At 36.3% G+C, this 22,356-nt stretch overlaps 1 long non-coding RNA gene across 2 annotated transcripts in view; it reads left to right on the forward strand.

Annotated features, from left to right (window-relative positions):
- LOC118171620 overlaps positions 1–22,356 on the forward strand; it is a 100,022-nt gene that overhangs the window by 55,880 nt on the left and 21,786 nt on the right. The window contains exon 3 of one of the 2 annotated variants that reach the window (XR_004753281.1): positions 3,222–5,084. The exons of the other annotated variant lie outside the window; for it this stretch is intronic. This is a non-coding gene — a long non-coding RNA (uncharacterized LOC118171620). Of the gene's footprint in view, positions 1–3,221; positions 5,085–22,356 lie in introns of those variants that run through there. 2 annotated transcript variants of the gene reach the window in all.

Consider the following 22,356-nt stretch of genomic DNA (forward strand, 5'->3'; position numbering starts at 1 on the left):
TTTTTTTTTTTTTTTTTTTTTTTTTTTTTTTTTTGATAAATATCTATTAATAGATCTATGCAATAATTCAATAATTGCTTTCTGGTTTATGTTTATGTTTTATCACAAAACCATTCAGGAGGACTTATCGTAAAAATTGTGAGCTTTATATAATTGCAACTAGAAGCAGAGCTTTGCTTCAGGGCCTGCTACAATATCAAAATCTGCAAGAGCAAAAAATAATGATGTAACTCCAACAATTTGTTCTGGGGGCTGGGTGATCTTGTTTGACCCAGCAAGACACTTTTTGGCAAGCAGCATAGCTTTGAGTCAGAGCTCCTTGTGATTAATACAGCGCTATCACTGGCCTGTATTGCAATGATCTTTTGATCTTATTCACGTATTTTCAGTGGGATGTGATAATTACATTAAATTGGTATACGGAAATATTTTAACTTTTTTTTTTTTTTTTTTTTTGGTGTTATCTGGAGTTACAGTTGGGCAATAGTTCCAATGCAATATAGTGGAAAATTACCACAGTGGCAAAGCAGCAAGTTTCCAGCATTATTACCCTGTGCCATGAGACTTCAAGTAAACTAGAACTCTTTACAGTTTAGGAGAGCTGCCAGCCACCCTGAAATTACCATTTTAATTGGATTGATCATAAACACTTTGCTCTGGCTGTAATACTAGACCTAGGAGATGCAATCTATTTAGCCATAGTTTAGGGGAAAGGGTGACCTTTCAGCTGGCCTGTTATAACTGAAAGGTTGCTCACTCTTCTGACTGGAGCTTGGTGCGTGGGAATGCAATGTGAAATTGTAGTATTAGAAATGATGCTTTTACCTAAATATGTAAATCTTGTTGGTAAATACACATTTATCTGTTCTTACTACTATTATTTAATCATATTATTATTATAATGTATTTAAAGTGCATCAGTTTGGAAATTCTTTTTTATTACTATTAGGGACAACAAAAATGGCTGATATGCACACACACACACACACAAAAAAAAAAAAAAAACAACAAAAAAAAACACTTGCTTTTAAAGGAATAAAGTGCTGTGTCTTAAAATAGAGAGTATCTTCTGGCCTCAAAATTTCCAGAGCCAGTTCTCTTTCTTCTGAACTATGCTGTTTTAAAACTGCCAGCAGCCTAAACATTATATAAGACCTTCTTGTCCTGCTGGCATGCCCATCTCCTTTTACCATGCTCTTTACTGCCTGTGGTCTTCATCAGCTCACAATGGAGAGCCCAAGCTGTTCCTCTCAGTCTAATTAACCCCAGTCCATTACTGGCATGTTTGGTGTTATACTTGCAACCTTTTCTTCTTTTGTTATTTAAATGAGTAACCTGAATTCAGCCTTTCCTTCCTATCAGCTCTCTGAGACAACACTGCACTATTCATTATAACAACTGGCTTTCAAATCTTTTCACTTTTGTGGCTGACCTTTAGTAGGAAGAATTCTGTGCTTTTTACCTACAATTTTAGTAATTTTAATCCAATGTTTTTTTTTTTTTTTTTTTTTTTTTTTTTTTACTTAAGTGGAAAGAAACAGTCATAGTTAAAATGCAGAATGCAATTTCGGCATCTCTTTCCAGCAGCCTTTGTAAATAAAAACCTAGTAGAAGCTTAAGTGATGGAAAATCTTAAAGGCAAAAAATGAATGCCTTCCTACCTTACTCAATAGCTTTCTAAGGTCTGTTGATTTAAGACATTCTGGCAATTCTAGACTAGTTTTCCCTTCCTTCCCATAAATGACTATTTTAAATTTTTTGCTTTTTTTTTTTTTTTTTTTTTTTTTTTTTAATTTAAAAAGATTTCATGGTGGAAAATGTTGAAGATTTCTAGTATTGACCAGTAGGAATAACAAGTGCTCAAAAATATTTAGGCTCTTCAAATTCAAGCATGGAACTATCCTTTTAAATGTTCGTTCTTTCTTCTAAAATACAATGCAAGTCAACAATACGTTACTGACATTGAAGCTTAGACCATAACTTGGACTGTGGACACCATAATTGTGATTGATCATGTACTGCAGCAAGCATTCTTCTTGGACTGGAGTTCAGACATACAAAGAGTAAATACAACCCTCTTTACTTTCTTTACTAACCAAAACACAGAGTAAAGTTCTGGGAAAGAATCGAGAGCATCAAGCGTGCTGATCCCACGATTCCCCAAATATTTCTGCCAGCAAGATGTCTCAAAGCTGCGTGGGGATGCCATGGATGAGAACAAAGGAGACTCTGCTTCTGGGTACAAGGCTGTCACGATGGATTGTCATCATGGCTTCAAAAAGCAATTGTATATTATGTCTCAAATGAGCAGACTGTAGTACAGAGGGTTAACTGTGTCTTCCAAAAAGTTATACAATGTCTGGAAAATTTATTGGATGAGTTCCCTCTGATTGCTAATTGCGTACACTATTAAGCCATAATTTTCTTTCCTTTCTCATTTGCTTTATGCTTCAAGGTAAAAGATGGAACACGAGACTATGACAAATTCTCTTCTGGGATTATGTAGTGGGGCCTGACTTTGATCTTCCTTTTCTCTTGCCCTTGGAGACCAAAGGCATTTTTGCATATGGCAAATGAACAAAACTTTGGTGCTCAGAACTGCTGTGCTGATCAGAGAGAAGTTTCCTGAAAGGTCTGAGTTCTGCATTATTGAAATATTAAAAAGTATAGTGCAGGCTGCTTTGGGCTTGTAGTGGATGTCCTGGCCTAGAGGCTGTGAGTGGGGCATGGGGTGAAGGCCAGAAGACCTCATTCCAATGTGACCTGTGCTTCTGAGTCACAAGAGATGGCTAATTTTTCCTCCTTTTTTTGTGTGGTCATTACCCACATGTGAAGTGGTGGGTGGGTAATATAGGAGCCGCCAGTAGTTTATGACAGCCAGGCTTTCCTGCTAACTGCTCATGATGTCTGCTAGCAAATTAAGATTATATTGGCCATAGATTTCAAAGCAAAGTTTATTAAGGAAGCAAATCCCATCAATTAGAAGTGTTGATATCTAAGACTGCATGTTGAGGCCCTGTGCTATGGTTACTTTGAGAACCTCCCCAAAGCAAAGTCCATATCAGGCTTTGCTGACTCAATGGTAAAAAAAAGAGCAGAGCTAAGCTATGTGCATTAGAGATAAGATGAAATAAGGGCTCTTCTGCACTGTGGTTGGGTTACTGAAACTACTCTATATTCCTGGTTTCTTGGAACTTCTAAATTTATCCTGTTCTTGGCAGGTGGTGTTAACCCTCCTTGAGAGCTGTCCAGTTGTAGCCTACCTGCTGCTGAAACCTCAGCTGAGTGTCTGCAGGATGCTGTGGTGTGGAGCTGTGAATGTGCTCGTTGCATGGAGCAGACCATCGCGATGGTGGTAAGCACGCTACAGAAATAATAGGAGAGGTGTGTGTGTGAGGAGACCAGGGGTGGACATCTACACATGGGAGTGAACAATATAGGGTTTGATCCACTACAAACTGACCAAGGAATCAATTAATTGTTTGTCTTGTAGGCTTTTCATGTAACTGAGTGAATAGGGGTATATCTGGGAAAAAACTAGGCTTTTATTTCACTGCAAGCTTGCTCTGTGTAATCTTCTTCATCTCCCTGAGCCAGTGTTCATCCATAGCTATTTTTTTTCACTTTCTGACTAGGGGAGAGGAAGGAAAAGGCAGCCTGCAGATGCTTTTTATTATACATATTACATTTAGGCAATGAGACCTTGAATTCACTGAAAGCTGTGAATGCTATCATGATGAAAATAAAGCATGTAATCTCATTTGTAATAGGCAACGCATAGATGGTACTTTTTTCAGTTTGCTTCTGAAGAAGGCCCCCAAAATTGCATATGCTGTGTTGTATATAAGGCAACTACTGGTACCTCTTTTAATCATATATATATATATATATATATTAATTCCCCATCATCTTCTCTCCACAGATTTCTTATTTTCTTCTTTTCTGTTATCTTCATTTTATCTTTTGGAGAGGTAGTGTGTTTTACCAAGAAGAATGGCTCTTATAATCATGGATATCACCTTTTCATACACTTCAGACAGGCTGTCAGATGTAAAAACCTTTCCTTAGGCAGCAGTGGAAAAAAAATATTGTTAAAAATAGCTTGTATTTTGACTAAAAAAGGGCATGAACACATGAGTTATCCTGCCTCCCCAAAATAAAACCTCTTCCTATTATTATATTAAGAAAATTGTTAGGTCCAACAGCTTCACAGAGATACATTTTGCTTTTCAATGCATACTTCAATCGCTGATCCAATTATTACTGAAAGTTTCAGAGGCAAAATTAATTAGCAGTCTGCCATAGTTCTCCAGACTCCTGGAGTTCCAGTAATGACTTGATTTTTGTAGAACTGTGCTTATTACATGCAATAGGCAAGTCTGGACATAACAACTTACTCTGTGAAGCTTCTTAAAACTTATTACTATTATCAGCATCCTCTCTGCAACTGCAGAGTTGCCAGATGTTGGGACTGTAAGCACAGAATGCAGAATTCAAGTTATACTTTATTGTTTGGAAAAAGGTCTTAAGACTTTCCCCCATCTCCAGCAATTATCAAAAATAATTATGGACATTTTTCAGGTTAAATAAAAACTAGTAATGAGGGGGAGTCCACACTTTAAGCTCTTGTTAATAATTAATTTTCAGATTTGGCAGCTTAGATTTATAGAGTTCAGTCCCTCCAACTTTTTATATGTTAAGGAAAATAACATTATTATTATTATTATTATTTTCTGCTTAGAAATACAATAGTTTTGGACTTTTTAGGTCAGATCTTCAGATCCCATAGTTCTGAATGTTGTAAAATTGATCCACATTTGCTGAGGCTCTAATTCCATTTCTGAATGGGGCATGATGGTTGAAAAGTCCTCTTTCCAGATAATATTAGCTTGGGCTTTTCAGAGGAGTTTGGGTTCTTCTTTTGGTCATGCTGAGCCCTTACACTCTGATCCAAAGTAGGAATTGGACATTTATTTCAAAGAAGTGTTCTTTAGTCTTTGGTATCGTAACACATGTGTTGCATTTGCAAAAATGTTTGTAGCTCCATGGAACATCTAGACATTTAGTGCATACTAAGTAAGTGGAAAAAAAAAAAAAAAGCTAGAAAATAAAAATAATAAGCACTTCATCTTAGCCTAAATCTTCTGAGTCGAAATACAACATGTTTTTAAGTGCTTATGTGAAGTCTTAGTTTTTAAGGCTTTGTGCAATAACCCTGGATTACAATCTGTTATTTTTTCAGTTGCTTGCTGAGAAATAACAATGCACCATAAAAAATACAATAATAGCTATATATTATTGCTTCCTTTGTTGTATTAATTAAATTAATCAAAAGCATCTATCAGTGTGTCCATTGCCTAATATGATTAGCCGCATGAATTTAGAATAGCAAATGGATCTGAAAAGAAAATGTGTTTCTGAGCTGTGGTTTACGAATTGACTCAATATATGTATATCCTAAGAAAACCCAATCTGTTAAGACTCATTTAATGCAAACTGCTGTGTACTTTGTGTTCAACATAAACTCAGAATTCACTTATCTGGAACATAGTATTTCATTTTTGCATCACTTCAGTGGTGTATAAGCATACTTCAGTTACAGCAGGACAACATATGGTTGTGTAGTTCAGGTGTGGTATTAAAATCTTCTGCATGATAATCCTTTGAACTTTTACTGCCCTGGTACTTTTCTCAGTGCTAGGTGTAGTGATATTTGCATGCTATTTAGTTCCTTAGAGGTAGGCATCTAGTGCCTATTTTAGTGCTGCACTGTATCCCATTGGAGCTTCTGCTGCTGATCCAGGAGGATGGAGATCTGCTCTGTGCCTTGCATCGCAACTGTTGGCTGGGTGCAGATGTCTCAGGTATGCCACGCCACCAAAAGTTACACTGAATCCCTATCCAGTGTATCCAGTGTCCAAATCCAGTGTAATTCAGACAATTTGAATCCCATCCTGCAAGTGTGCACACGCACACATGCACACAGACATTCACAGCCTGCAGAGACACAGTGTGATTCATTTTGAACAGTGCAGATTCAGATATGTTTCTATGATTTACTCATTTATAACTGGACAGTTACTAGAAGTCACCTTTATTACATAAAAGCTTTAGCAGTGGTTTCTAGTTGCTTAAAATCATTATATTGCTCTTGTGCATTTGAATTTTTTTGAGTCTTGGTACAAAAGAGATGTTTGGGAAGCCAGCTGTTTTGGCTTTTGAGCATCATGGTGGACTGAAGAGCCTTTCTTCCCCTTGCACAAAAGTAGTTCCTGGGGAAGGATAAAATAAACCCTTATATCTCTTTCTGATGCTGTCTTAACAAGCATTTCTGAAACTATGCACAAATAAAATTTACTGGTACATATCCTGATGACTTTTTTGAACTAAATTTTCCAGTTCAACTACCTTCAGGTAATATTTTCTGAAGGTAATGATAAGGTAAAGAGAAGGGATATTCTCAAACTCCCAGTTAGGTGTTTATCTATCTATTTTGTTTCTGTGGCACTGCTATAATTATCTAGGAGTCCTTGTATCCCATCCTGTTACAGCATTGCTGTTTTAATAGTGGCCTGAACTGGAAAGATTTCAGGCATCTGAACATGGTGGCTGAAATACTACTTTGCATCTTTACGGTAGTGATCTGTCTTCAATTTTTGTGTCCTCCTGTGACTTTTTTCACAAGTTCCTCCTCTGTCTTTATTACTCCAGTAGAGGCAATATTGCTAATAATAATGAGATTATTTATATATATATATATTAAATAGACCTATTCATCTTTGCCATCTGGTTTCTAATTCTTGCAAAATAAATTATATTTTCTGTCTTTCTTCTCCACTGAGGAATGCAGAAGTGGAAAATGAAATGTGTGAGACTGTACTCTGACATTTGCTGCCACATTACAGGACTATGATCTCTCAGTGTAACAGGTGTTCTTTTTGACAGGAATCTTTTCAAAATGGTTATTTAATCTTAAAGCAAATATCAATCCTTATTTTGTATGTAGTTAGTATTTGTAAGGCATCCCTATAGACAAATGTGGTGATGCAAAATTTGCAGTGGGACTTTGTCTTGTACGGTCTCTGTCCTACAGAAAGTAACTGACATAAACATCAACTTCCATTGACATGTCTCTGGTGATAGTAGACTTTATTGTTTGCTTTCCCATACCTCAAGTTTTTACCCCTCTCTTGTATTTTATGCTTGACAAGCTATCACATTAGCTACACGTTCATTCCTCATTTATTCTCAAACTGGAAAGTTTGTTCTATTTTCCAGGGAGACCTTGGCTATTGAACTTTTCAGTTTTACAGTAAAAAAATAGATTAGTAGGATGATCAGACATATCTAATATAAAACTTTGTTTAAAGAATCTATGAAGTTTGACATGACCAAAAAGAAATGATAAATTTTCTTGATGACAGTTTGAAATCATTAGGTAGTGGCTACCTAACCCTAGTGGCTACCTTTTTCGGAGTGCTGTTGGAATCTAAGCAAATTATCGCAATTGTGAAAAGCAGATAGTAGTAACACTTGTTTATATTTTGGAAGCAATCTACACCTATAGTTATATCAACCTGCTTCCAGCACATATCAGAAGTAATATTTATCATTGTGTCATTAAAGGCCTAGAATGACTCAATAAGCCAAAGTTTGTTTCTGTTTTAAATGCCTGTTCCTGACTGGGGCATAGAGAGGCTGTCTGTTACTGCACAGTGACTTTGTATGACTCTGTTAAAACAGATACTGAACGCTCCTGTTTTCTCTATCTCCTTTTTCATCCTATCATCTTCTTGCTCCCTCCTGATTCTCAATAATCTTAGACGAGGCAGAACTGGTAAGTCACAGCCAGGCAGGGTGGGATGGAAGCTTACTTGGGAGTCGTGAACTGGGCCTTCAAAGGATGTGACAGCACAGAAGACAGGCAGAGGGAGATCAAATACTGAGCATTTGAGGCCCCTTGCTTCACAAATGTACAAAACAGAAGTGTTGATATGCTACCTGGAGTAAAAGCCAAGTCAACAATGAAAAGGTAAAGTAAGTAATAAGGTGAGGAGAGATTGATGGACGCAGCAATAGCTCATCCTGCATGTATATTTAATGTTGGTGTGCATGGGATCTAATGAATTGCAGGCAAATGTATGTTGTGTGCCCAGTAAAACTGAAAGGTTTAAATTATGCAGTACATGTCATCTTGTTGCCAAATATTTAACACCATTCCTACAGAAGAGAGACAGCTCAGGGATCCTTATTTAAACATCAGTAATCAAATCCTTTTCTCATCATAGGAAGCTTTTTTGCATAATTTGTGCCTGCCACATCTAGAACTCACACACTAATTTGCAAAGAGATGACCCAGTGTTGGTTGGCAAAACTTAGTGCTTCAGTAACAATTTGTACTGTACCATAACTGCGTAAGTGAGCAAAATTGGTCTGTTTGGATCCCCATTTGCTGATTATAATTGTTGCCTATGTCTGTATATTTTACACTGACTTATGATTATTTCTTGTTCTGGGATTGAGAAAGAATATCTCTGCTACAGAAAATTAGTCATTCTCACTCAAAAAGAAAAATGTTAGAAATTCTAATATTTTCCACAAGATGAAAGTCACCCAATACTCCCCATAGCTCTTCTGAAAGTAATGCTTTCGGCACAAACTGGCTGATCTGTCTAATGGGTATAAATTGTTCCTGCCTGAAATGAATTTTATTTCAAATTCAGTATCTTTCAAAATTTATGGTTACTAGTCTGTAGGGCTTTTTGCTTCTGTAAAATGCACAAAGAGTACAATGTGCCCTCATAAGAGTTATTCATTATTTTAGTCTTGTTCTGGCCCCACTTTTATGACCTCAAAAGTGGAATGCTGTACTGACCCCTTCTGTGTTTTTCCCAGATGAATGCATTTGGGTGCTGATGACTCAATAAGCATAGGGAAGTAAAGGATAAAGAACAGTGGTGAAAACATTACGCGGCCAAGAGGTATGATAGTAGCAGATGAAGTTTCAATGAGAATTACAGATAAGGAGATAGAGCAGAATCTTTAATAAAGATTCACTATACAGTGCAAGTAACCAAGCTCACACTTACATATTTCAAGATTATTTCCACAGGACTTGAAATTCCATAATATTAATGTTGACATTTGGTATGGGGGAAGCATGAGGGGAAGGAAGGTATATCTTGCTATACTGCGAGGGCACAGAATTTTCAAGCGTGATGGGAAGGTTTAGGAACTAATAGGAAAGGACGAATTAGTCTTCTGTATAAAGTCTATTATGTGTTCGATGTATGAGTTGTAAGACTATTCCAAAATTAAACCATTGCAAAGTTTTGACATGTTATTTTGCTATTTTATTAAAATTCAGAATGGAAATAACTGGTTATAATAGGAGCATATAGGTAAAAAGTTTTATAGCAAATTTATGTATCTTTCAGTTTGGCAAGGAGATATATAGCCTATATAAAATCACAGATTCATGTTTTGAAAATGTTGGAGGAGAACATGTATCCAAAGAAATAAAATCTAGTCTCTTTTGTGCTCCATTTTAGCTACTAGAAAAGCAAAAGCTATCAGTGGATTTCATATTGGTTGTTAATACAATAACATTGTAGAAAATAAAATGCTCAATATTGTATAAAGCATTATATAATGTTTAGAGAATATAACATTATGATAGATGTAGAGCATTATTTCCATGGATATAGCCCACTGATTCCTGACAATTCTTCTTCAGGGATAACCTGAGTTAATGGCATCAGCAGCAACATGGTGCCCACTTTGTCTGTCTTCCATTAATTTGTATAAATCTTTGGTTTTGATTTTTTTTTTTTATTATTTTGACCTTCTAATAATTAACTAGCTTGCTGGAACTTTAAAATTGAAAAATTATTCCCATTTCGTTTTCCATTTTTAATTTCAGAGTCTGTGTTATATTATCCTTCCCCAGAATTTCTCTGCCTTGCTTGATACCTCTCTTGTTTTGTTTTCTGAAGGGCATATATATATAAATGCAATGTTCTCTTTCAGCTCTGAAGAAATTGGCTTTGGGTCAGTGACTAGACCTGCTCTCCCCTTTTCGGTCCTTTTTCCCATCTTCTCCTTCCCTTCTGCTTTCTATAGATCATTCTTCATATTGCTCTCATTATTTCCCATTCATTGCTTTGGGCTTTCAGTTTTTCCTTTTCATCCTCTTCAGTTTGACAACTTTCCTCATGCTCTGCCATAATTCCACACTTAGTTCACTTCATGTTTAATAAAGAACAATCAAGCCTGTTAAATCTTACTTGCCAACACATTGGCTCCAATTTGCTACAAAAGCAGTGACTGCTGCAGTTTTTTCTCAGAACTTTTCTCTTTTATCAACTTCCTTGTCCTGTATGTTAATACTGGGGTTTGCACAAAAGCCTAGGGAATGATGTAGAAGCTTCTCACCCAACTCTTCTTGATGGCTTGGTGATGAAGCCCCAGGTAACAAATTTGCTGAATTAAGAGCTGTGTAGATATCTGAAAAACTGTGGCTTGAGATGTAGTATTTTCTACCACAAGACAGTCCAGATTTATTTGAGATTTATTAGAATTCTAGCTCTCAGGTTCTATTTGTGATAAAACTGCACAGGAAAAAAACAAAAACAAACAAACAAAAAACAGAACAACAACAAAAAAAAGGAGCTGTCTGAGATCCAACAGATGGGCTTAGAAAGCAGGAAATTAGCAACCTTTAAAAGGACTTCTCATCCCACATTCAGTTGGAAATTCAGTCTACTCCAATGGGACCATCGTGGATCTGCAGGTTGCAATGAGAATTCAGCTCCAGGGGCTATTCTCCAGCAGCAAAAGCAGAGATAAATTTTCTGGTCGTTTGCACATATTTCTTAATCTAACCTGAAGTACATCCACTGATCTCTGGAATATTTTGTCTTTCTTTCTTGAGGGATAGAAAGTATCATAGGACAAAGCCTAGGCTCTCACTGTGGAAAAAAATAGCTTTGATTTGCCGGTAATGAGAGTAGAATGAAGCCCATTCTTCCTAATGGGTTTGAAATTAGCTCATTTGGTGTGACACTATTGCATTTTCTAGAGAACATAAGAAAAAATCTAGTTGAGAGGGACTATGAAGATAGTACTGGTCAATACAAAATTTTGGAACAAAAAACTTGCTTTGTATTTGAAAAGTGCTAAGCACGTGACAATACTAACTACAAAACAATCCAGTTTGGTCCTTGGCTTGAAACTAAACCATTAATTGGTTACACTGTGGTGTCGATAGAGGTTAGAAGACTGAGGAGGGATGAAGAATTTTCTTTGTAATCATGAGACATTTTACTCTTACTTTTAACAGAGTGAAGTTTTATCTCTTTCCATACTTTCCAGCATTTCTCTTTTTACTTCTGATTTTATGTGGAATTGCTCTATGCAGAATTAGATAAAATAATTTCAGTAGATGTATGTAGGGTATATAATTCACATGAAAAGTGAGTAAGGATGAGATTAGAGTCATCTGAAACAAAGAAAAAAACAGATTGCAAAGAACCTCTGCTTTTATAAAAGGTTAAGCCAAACTTGGATATTAATTTAAGAATGTTTCGACTCCATTTTTTCCCTAAAATATCACAGTTTGCTATACCCATACCACGCTGTTGTGACAAAGATGATGCTATGATGAAACCACATATTGTCTGTGCACCAGATTTGCTTGTTAACTCAGGAACACGGGATTTCAAATAGGAGAAAAATCCTTTCCTGGTCAAAAAGTTTTGATCAGTGTATAAATTAACTTATTTATAACTGTAGTGTTGCAGAAGCTCAGGGAAAGAGCAAGGAGATATTCCTATCAGAAAGGGAACAGATAAGGCATTTATATTTGCAGAAGTCTTGCACAGCTGAACAGCACTTCCTTCAAATGGTACGGAGTCTGCTTTCTCTCAGTTATCTGCTCTCCATATGATAAAATTGTGCAGTTGGCTTTCAAAATTGTTATATATAATCCTAAATGTGTGTTCTTTTAATTTACCTTCTGAGTTCTGAATCTTTCAGTTACTCTGAGGGCATTTTCAAGCTTTCCTTCTCCTCCACAGAGTATAGAAATACTTTCTCCTTCTAAAGAAAGTTGAGATTCTCTACTGAGAATCTATTTGGCAGATGAGACCTTAGAAGAAATACAAATATTACTGGGTGCCTGATGAAGATTTCAGCTGTTAGCAGCACTTCTTACGCCCACAAAATCAATCTCGTCTTTAGATTCAGAGGAGGATCAATTTACATGTGAATGTACAAGTTAACTTGCTAACTTTGTCTTACCCACACACTCCACTCTGTGGAGGAATTAAAGTCTTTTAGTTGATGTTTTTTTTTTTTTTTTAAAAAAAAAAAAGGAAGAAAAAATATGTAGATGTTTATTGAAGATGTGGATCACATTCAGAAAGTATCAGGCCTGTTTCTCACTTGCATTCTTGGTCAAAGACTGCCATAGGTTAAAGTATGGCATGTGTGGAGGGAAAACAAATGTCATTCATGGATGGATGTGCTGCAAGAAAATGATTTTTTACAGCCCTGCTAGGGATATTGGTTATTTAGTCCCCTCTGTAACGGTCCTGTGCTTTTTCTTTTGGTGGGTGTTCTCTAAAGCTAGATTATTTATGACTTGCTTCTTGAGTGGCAGCTAGCTCAACTGTATACAAGAGCTTTCCTCCACTGTCATATACTGCTTTTAGGACTGACAAAGTTATCTGGTGTTGTTTCTTAAATCTGGGAGCAAAACATGTACTATCTCTAAAATAGTAAGTGTTCTTCAACACCTAGAAAGGGAGCACTAAGCCAAGCTTGTGGAAGAGTTCTGATCTGACAATAAAGAATGAAGGCACCTATGACTTCATTCTATTCATTACTATGACTTTTCTGTTGAAACTAAACCAAAAGACTAAGAATCAACAAAATTTTTGAATTTACAAATGTGTCTTACTCCATCTAATCAGTGTGTTGTTTTGCCAGAACTCATATTTGTCCTGATAATTTATCATCTTTTCGGTGATAAAATTTTTTAATTTTTATTTTGGAAATTATTTTTTGTTTTTCTTTTGGAAATAGTTATCAGAAATAAGAGTCACTTTATTACGAAAGCATATTACTAATGTAAGGAGAAATTTGTGGGTGGACCTGTTCTTGTGGTCTTTTCAGTGGTCTTTTCTTGTGGTCTTTTCAGTGCTGGTGGATGTAGGTTACTCACAGATGTTCACCTGCAGTAGGAAATCAGCATCAGCCCCCCTTCAAATGTGATGCTTCAGGACCCAAAGGATCTGCGAAATAGGACGGAACAGGAAAATCCTTCTTTTTTCTCAACACTTTTGCATTTTCCAAATCTGATATGCTCCGCTGTCCTCCAAAATGCTCTATTATCTTGAAACGAGACATTGTAGCTGATTCAATAGAGCAGTCATGTATTTAAGTGCAGAAAGTTGATCTGCACTTGCAGAGAAGCTGTAAGTCGTTATGGTAAATAAGACTGGTCACCACTTGACCCCAACAACTCAGTCTGAAGAGAAAAAAAAAAGGAAGTGTTCAAGTGGATTCATATCCACATTTTTTGTTGTGTTCTGATATTCAGTGATGACTCAAATGGTTTCCAAACAGGTATTTCTACCTCTTGGGCAAATAAATATCTATTCTTCAACCTGTCAGACTTAGTTTTGTAATTATATAGCATTGTTGCTTTTCCTGGGATTATGGGCAGCAGAAGATATTAAATTCTATTTAATTATGTGCATACATACAGATTGCACATTTCACCCCAAACCCAGGCATGTATCAACCATCATAAAAGGCAGGAATATCAGTTTATCACAGAGATCACTAAGGCAAAAGTGCCTGTTTAATTCAATGAGTTGCTTTCTATTGATTTTAAAGAGCCTACTGTGGCCCAGCATTTCTTTGACCTCTTTTATTTATTTATTTATTTATTTATTTTTATTTTTTATTGTGACTGCATTTGCTCGTTACACAGGTGGTCTCAATTACTTTTGCTTTTCTGAATGCTGCTTAATGCAGTAAGATTTCTGGGGCCTGGGACCATAACTTGTGTGCTGCAATTGCCTTTTCACCAGAAAAACATTGGAAACCTGAAATGTCATGCTGCATTTCTTTAGACTAGATATTGCACCTTCAGCTAATAACTCAATTATTCAGCATTTAGAAAATACTCCCCAAAATCCAACCCATATGTTACTGTTAAGTAGAAAGGCCCCAGGTGTCTGATGGCCCATGCACTTCCATGCTTGCAAGTTGCTGTCCCAAGGACACGTGGAGTGAAGGACTCCGCAATATTTTGGGGCATGTTGCTAAGGAAACCTGTGCTTTTGATGAAATGTGCTGGGAATGGCTGGCTTTGGAGCTTGTCTCTTGGCTGTCAGTACTGTGAAAAGGGGAGCAGAAGCCTTAAGGAGTTGGTTGAATTTTTTTACATAACCATGTATTGCTTTCTAGTGTAAACAGAGGAAGAAAATTGAAAGCTTCTTTAAGAAGTGGAAAGAGAATGAGAAATTCAGTTTTGAGAGGACTATGTCAGGGACCTCAGGTGCCTGAGGATCAGGCATGCATGCTTGCAAGGGGTTATGCTCTTTCAGTGGCCAGGTCTTTAGCTCACTGCATATGTGAAGTATCTGCTCTGAGTTAGCTCAGAATGAGAAGAAATCTTGAGTTTTGAGATAAAAACGCTTTAAGGATTAAATCTGATCTGCTTAACTCAAGATTAAATATTTGTCTCAGTATTAATTTGTTGAGGGTATTGCCCTCAGCTCTTGTTTTTTCATGCTGAGTGCTGCTTGCAATGTCTAAATGCATCGATGGGAAGTATGCAGTTGAAGCTCATTGAGTTCCAACACAGTTTTTGAGGCTGAATAAGTGTAGTTTGGAAACATAAGGGATCTGCTAAAAGTTCTGTAAGGTCTCCAAAGACCACAAACAGAAGATGTGCAAAACATGCACTCGAAGGCAAATTAACCTCAATCAGAGGTTACTCAGAGTCTCATAGCTCTTATCACTCATACTATGCCTTATACTTGACAGCTAAAGTCTTGGCCAGCATAATTGGGTTGAAATTGTTCTTCTAGAGTTAGGTAGGTAAGGTACTAAGTGAATCATGGCTAAGGTGTGTGCAGCAGTTGGATTGTTTCTTTGTAGTAAAAACTGTAGGGTTTTTGAGGCAGCATAACTTCAGATCACAGCAAAGACATTTTGTTATTGTACATCTGTGAACGGGATGTTTAATGTTTGACATGTTTATTAAAAAAAAAACAAACAGCACATTATCCATCTGCTATGATTACTGTATAGGTAGGCATTTGGGACTTGAATGTAAAAATCTCTGGGCTTCTGTGCAACCCATCGCTGCAGCCTCCAAAAACTTTCTCAATAATATATCTGCACAGTGAGGCTTCTACTGTACTTCAAGGTGTCGTTGGCTTTTCTCTCCTTCCTAATTAAATGGAACCATTTGACATCTTGGCCTGAACTTGTCTGATAAAGTCTCTTACATCTGTTAAATTTGTTATGTCCTTTAGAGTATCAGTTATCATGAAGATCTGTGGCATGTGAGCTCATTTATGCAGGAAAACTGTAGTTGGCTTTCAGGATTAAGAGTGCATTGGGGCTGATGACAATTTTGGCTGCTGGTTCAGCTTAATCTTTTCCTGTTGATGGTCTTTGAGATTAATCTCCCTTAATTTCTGGAAGTATTAAATTTCAGCATATTCAGTGCTCAATAGATGTATCAGTTATCTTAGCCTGCCCAGTGTCAGTCCCAAAGAATGTGGTAAAGAGCTGAACTCCATCACTTGCACTGACCTGCTTCCTGCTTTATTCTGCCATACCTAATGCTTCCTCTCATTTCTCTGTCTTTAGAATTTAATTATAAAGCACAGCACAGAACAGGAAACATTCCAGCTCAAAAATATTTTCTATTGTTTTGGTTTTCTCTGAATTAAATATTTTATTTCCCCCCCCTCTTAAAAAACATTAGAACTGCTTGTTGAAATATGAGACCTAACATTGCACAGTCCCTTTGTATTAGTCTTACTCCCATTGCATCCAGCTGGTGTTATGCAGTATCAAAGATTCACGTCAAAACATCCAAAATTCTCAGGGTTTATGTAGCTAAAACATAAGTAAGAGGTAAAAGCTGCAAGAAGATTAATGAGATTACTTATTTAGTAGTCCAGAATGCAAAGACTGTTCCTCAGACTATCATCCATCATTTCTGTTGCCTCAGGCAAAGAGGATGCTTCAAGCTCGCTTCTAATTTTATTGAGTATATTCAGTCTCCTGTGTAGCTTAAGATCGTTACTTGTTTCTTTAATTCATTGTGACTAAAAAGTAAAAATCACAAAAAATTCAAACTATATTTTCAGCTGCAGGGCTGCATCTCGTAGCAGTTGAACTGTCATTCAAATCATTTTGCTGTTTTTTTTTTTTTTTTTTTTTTTTTTTTTTGGTCTTGTTCAGATGCAGCTGTGAAGAAAGAAGTCTATTTTCTCCGAAGTTGTCCCTGTAACTTTTTCATTATCTTCAAGTACTGTTACTTTTTCTTTGATCTTTCCTCAGAGAAGAATGTTCTCTGATGATTTGTTGACCAATATTTATCTTCGTTACTTCTCTTTCCTGTATTTAAGTTTTGTAACAGGTTAAAGTGTTGAAAGCAATGCTAGATTAACTTATAGTATCCCCATGATGATGGTCTATAGCAGTCTTAACTTCATGTTTCTTTTGGTTACACAACAGTAAATTAGATAGATGCTCTTTATTGCTCGAAATTTTGTGGGAGATATCCCAAGATAGTCACCACAGTGTTGAGTACTTGCAGTGAGCGTTGTTTGAAAATACATGAGAACTGAGTGGCAAGTATTGTGTGAATCGGGCTGAGAAGGTTTTCATTTCAAACTTAAGCCACAGCTCTTTACAACAGCATAATTTAATCAAATAGTGAAACACTTTATCTGTTTTATTTTTATTATACAAAACAAGTTCTGCATATAGAAATGGTCAGGGCTTGATGACTTTCTCCCTTAGTTGTTGCAATGCTAGGCTTTTATTAAAATATTGCATCAAACTTGAGAGATCTATTCATAAAGCAAAAGCTTAGTTTTTCAGAGATCCTTAATGAATTGATCCCTAATAAATTCCCTCAATGTGGAAGTTCATGACATTGCTCTAAAACAAGAATAGCATATGTATAAGATGATTTACTGTGATTTACTCAAATGGGAAAAACCCGGTACTTTTTAAGCAAACTAATATGAAGCATTTGTAGATTCTGCAAGACAGGTTTGAACTAAAATTCATATTGCAATGTAGTCATTTTAGGAAATGTGAAGAAATTAAACTTAAGTCTCATCTACTAAGCTGCCTAAATATTTACTTACTGTGCTCCAAAGAAGCTTCTACGTTAAAAATTATGATGGAATGCTTTTCAATGTAATCTTCCAAGGGTCTCAATAGTAATGGTAAAGTCTTCCTCTGTTTGGTAAATTACAGAAAGTGGCCCAATTTTTTTCTGGCCACTGAAACTCTGGAACTCTGATAATAGAAATTAAGACCTGCTTCTCTGAACGTGGATGAAAACAAGGATCTGATAAAAATAAGCGGGATGACAGTACTAAAGATAGAAAAGCTGGCTTGGAAAGCCTCCCTTTAGAAACTCAACCAATCTTTTCAGTTGCTAATTCTAATGTGATTGTACATAATTTATCTTTGTACAATTTGAGATCCATCTCTTGATATCTTATTATAACAACAGTAATACAAAGAATTCTTAGTAGAAGGATAAGTTTGACAGATACTTAATTTCTTGCAAGTTTGCCTTTCTGCTCCTTCAGGATGGGTAATCTTAATTTTAGTTAATGTTATTGGCTCCAAGAAGAGAACATAGACTATATTTAAAATTCATTTGAATCTCATACAATTAAAAAGCTCTCTAGAATATTTGTGAAATAGTTTTTTCTGTGTCATATATAAAATGATTTGGTGACATGGCATGTGATAAATATGGATAGCTTTAGAAAACATCCACCTCTAATTGGTGTGTTCACAAATAATTTACATCTCTTGGACTTGTACTTGGAAAACCTTCATGCTGTGGTATATAAATTAGTGTATGTGTTTATACATTCTTATATATCTATATGGAAGACTGTTGCATTTTAAAAGGCTGTCACAATTTATGGTTTTTCATCTCACAGTCTTCTGGGCACATTCTTTGGAACTGGTAGACACTTTCAAAATAGTTCCTGAATTTAATTCTGCATGACAATAGTATTACTTTGTTCATTATATCATCTCTGCTTTCATCCAAGTCTCTAAAACTGATTTCAAATGAAGCACTATTATCTTACCTTCCGGACAGGGAAGCTAAGATACTGTAAGGGGATGGTGTGAGATCACAAATTGTGTGGGTGACAGAGTTGGTGTATGTTACTCTCTTGATAGCCATTACTCTCTTACACTGATTAGATATACTCTTTTTGACACCTCACCATGCTGACAGAAAAGAAGCAGTTATTGATGCAGTCGCATTATATCACAAAAAGCTAATGCCTTAGTAGGAGGAGGATGCATTTATAACTAAAATAATATATGTTCTGCATTGGTGATATGCTATTCTTGGCATTGCTTATTGCAAGTCTTAGATACAATTTAAATTCTCCTTGAGCACTGACAATTTTTTCAGTGTTTTACTAGTTCTATATAACCATAATCATTTTTAAACACTACCCTTATTTGTCCAGAATTATTTACATTATCTCATATACGTACGTACCTTGGGCCTGATTCTCCTGTCAGTTATACTTTTACTGAAGACAGTGGAATTATTTCCAAGCTAGACCTGTATGAAAGGAGATGTAAGCCTTTTATCTCTATTTCTCTTACAGTACAGCACATTAATGCCTCTATAACCTGTGCCATTACTTGAATCGAAGCAGTGACTGAGAACATCTGACAGCTGGAAATACAAAAGTTGCCTTTTATTATTATTGAACTTCTGTAGCTGATGAGATGTAAGTCATATTCTAAGAAATATATCGTCTGGAAATCATTCGACTGAATATTTTCTTTTACTAGCAATGTGCTGTAAAAGGACCAAATCTTTAATTGAGAAGATTAAACAATACATTTTGGTTGTAACAGGTTAGATAGTAAGGTTCAGAAGATGTTGTAATAAACAAGCTTGCTACGTTGCACTAGGTAGTAACGAGTTATTGAGATACACAGACTTCAAGTATTTTTTACAGTAAGTGATTCCCCATCATCTACACTCCCCACCCCTTTTCATTAAAGCATGCAGAAATTGTTGGATGACGAATGTTGGCATATTCCTCTACAGGCAGCAAAAAAGGTACTGCTTTTTACATCTGAGAGGATTTTACCCTTTTATGACATCTTTTTGAAACCCAATTTCACATTATGTAAATACCAGACTTCATTCCTCTCCCTTACCTGGATAGCAGTGGCAAGACACACTGGAATGGGACAGCCACAATTCATTTCAGAGTTATGGGTAAAATCATTGTTAATGCCTACCATGGATTTTGCAAACATACTATAGAAAAGGGAAGAAATAATACATTGCCAAAACAGAAACAGAATCTGCTTTTTAAGTCCTGTTTCATATAAAGGCTGAGCACTATAAATCAGAACAAAACAGGATTTTAAAAGGAATGCATATTTAGAATGATACTGACAGTCTGCAATCTTTAACAAATGCTACCTCATGTTTTTCAACACTTTCTTTATATATTTACAGGTTCTGAGGCTATAGTATGTGCAACCGCAGTTATTAAAACTACACACTCACATCAATGTGAGACCAAAATTTGACCTGAAGTTGTCTGAAGTTATGTACTTTGTCTTCACACTTCTCTAGGTGTTCTCTTCCTCTTCTGAGGTTCTCTTCAGGATTCTCTCTCCTACCTGTTATTTCTTGTACTTCCAACTGAATTGTTGCAACAAATACAGTCCTTCCAACTTAATTCTTGTAGAAACATTTTAAACCAGTCTTCAATTGCTTTTTATGAACATCTCTTATACTTCTGTTCAGATCATATCCCCACATAAAATTCTAGTTAGGGGAAATCTTAAAGTTGGTTTCCTGTATTGCATTTACCACATATGTGAAATACGTATGAAAAAGCTTTCAAATGTGCTGTGCTGACTGTTGCTTGCAGTGGAGGTCAGAGTCTTCCAGTGATCTGCCAGTCTCCAATAACTGTTCAAAGTGCTGCAAAGGATTCCAGCTGAGTGTCCACTTAACAGTGAATGTTAGTCTTATTCTTGCTCCAGTGAATTCTGTAAAGAAAACATTCTTTAATGGAATAGGAGCAAGCTATGACCTCAATATCCAAACCAAAAATTGATCTTTCAGTGATCTTTTTTTGCAGTCTGTTGCATTAGATCATATCTATATATATCCCGTAATAAATTCACTGTCTTAGCCTATAATCCAGACCTGACTGAAGAGCTGAATAACTGGAACTTGGTTTTCTTTAAGATCGTGGTGGTTTGAAATACTCATTTCTCATATGTGCAGGCTTTTACAGCACATTTCTGAAGTAAGAAATCCAGGTGCATTACTCCTTTTATGTATTTGACACTCTGGTCTGCATTATGTCATGCAGTAAGGCATAGCGTGACACAGCCCAGCGCAGTATAGAAACATAAAGCAATCACATCCTGCATTTCAGGTCAAGAAGTCCTTTGGGTATTTATAGCAGATGTTAACCCCCTGACCTGCTTCTCCTTGCCATAAAGTTGCATGAAATTTGATTTGCTCTCTGGAGTTCTTGATGCCGGCTGAGGGAGCTGACTCTTCACACAAAGGGCTGGGACAAAAAGAACGATGCTCAAGCAGGCTGCGCTGTGTGTAGTGCACATCCTCACTGTGTATGTCATTGACTTGTATTTCCCAACTGCCTTCAGATGTGGAAAGACAGAAAAAGATACCAGGCATCTGAGTGATAACAATACAAAGGATTAGCTATCAGAAACCTTTGGGGCTGTCTTTGACTCCTTAGGCATGGCTTTGGTAGTTCGGCCTTTAAATCTTCATTGTGCTGAGGTGCTAAGTCTAGTTAACTCTAGGTGATAAGTCATAGTTTTAAAAAATCTGCTTTGTCATCACTTGTGTCACAGCCCAGTCCAAAATGCAATAGCATTTCACTCAGTTCTAATGGTAAATGTTGACTTTATCCAGACTGATAATTACAAATTCTCATTGAGACTTAACAGAAGAGGAAAAGCTAGTGACCTTAAAAAGTGTACTTTAAATGTATATAATGGGCTGCCTCTATTCCTGTGCGATTTCTGTGTATGCAAATAACTACACTCAGTGCTTCTTTCATTGCATTTAGTAACTTATGGCAGATAACCTTTACATATATTATATGGCATTTCTTGCTATCATTACATAAAGTACTTCAACACCTTTTTGTGCTGTCACTGACTGCTTTCTTATTAAGCACTGCTGAGAGCAATCCATCAAGGAGTAACTATTCTACTTGCCCAGCAGTGAATGGACCTGACGGTGGCAAACTGACATAATTCTTCTAAAATTGTACCAGCTGAATATCTGTCTAGTCATTTTTAGTGTAGCAAGATCATTTCAGAGCACTATTTCTCAGATGAGTGTGGGTCTTGTACCGTTTAAGGAGAAAAAAACTCAAAACACAAGTTCAGTAATTACCTGGTCTTTGTACTACAGCTTGTCCTCCAGTTTCCCCTGGAGAAGGGTAAAATCAAGCTATTAGGATTCTTGCAGGGTGGGGACAGTTAGCATTTGGTGTTCAGAAAGGCTATGGCTAGAAACAAAAGTGGTCTTTGATTAAATCAGATTATGTACATTCAGACCTAAATTTAAGGATCATTGCTGATTAAAAAAAATGATGAACATTTCTGGAGGTTGGACTTAAATCCTGCTCTGTAAGGTCAAATGCATTTTAGGAGGAATTTCATGGAAGCATAGACAGTTTTATGCCATCCTGTTCCCTTTGAACACATGTTGTGTTGTTCATGTGTTTTGTTCTGTTATTCTTAACAGTGACTGGGCTTAGTGGATGTCTCTAAAATATAAGCCAGAATTCTGCAGGTTTCAGTGCAGAAAACATTGAAAGACTTCAGCTTTCTTTAGAAGCAGAAATGCTTTCTCTGTAGGAAGTGCTGACATTTTGAAATTAGTTTTCTTTGAAAGCAAATGAAAAGTTTCTAAATATGAAAAAAACATTAAAAAAATGTACGTGGGAATGTCAGAAACATATTTCAATGGCATTAAGCCTCTTATTTAAAGCTAACATATCTACTTTAAATTAGCATTTTGAA

Source organism: Oxyura jamaicensis, chromosome 9, assembly GCF_011077185.1.
Source record: "Oxyura jamaicensis isolate SHBP4307 breed ruddy duck chromosome 9, BPBGC_Ojam_1.0, whole genome shotgun sequence".
NCBI lineage: Eukaryota > Metazoa > Chordata > Aves > Anseriformes > Anatidae > Oxyura > Oxyura jamaicensis.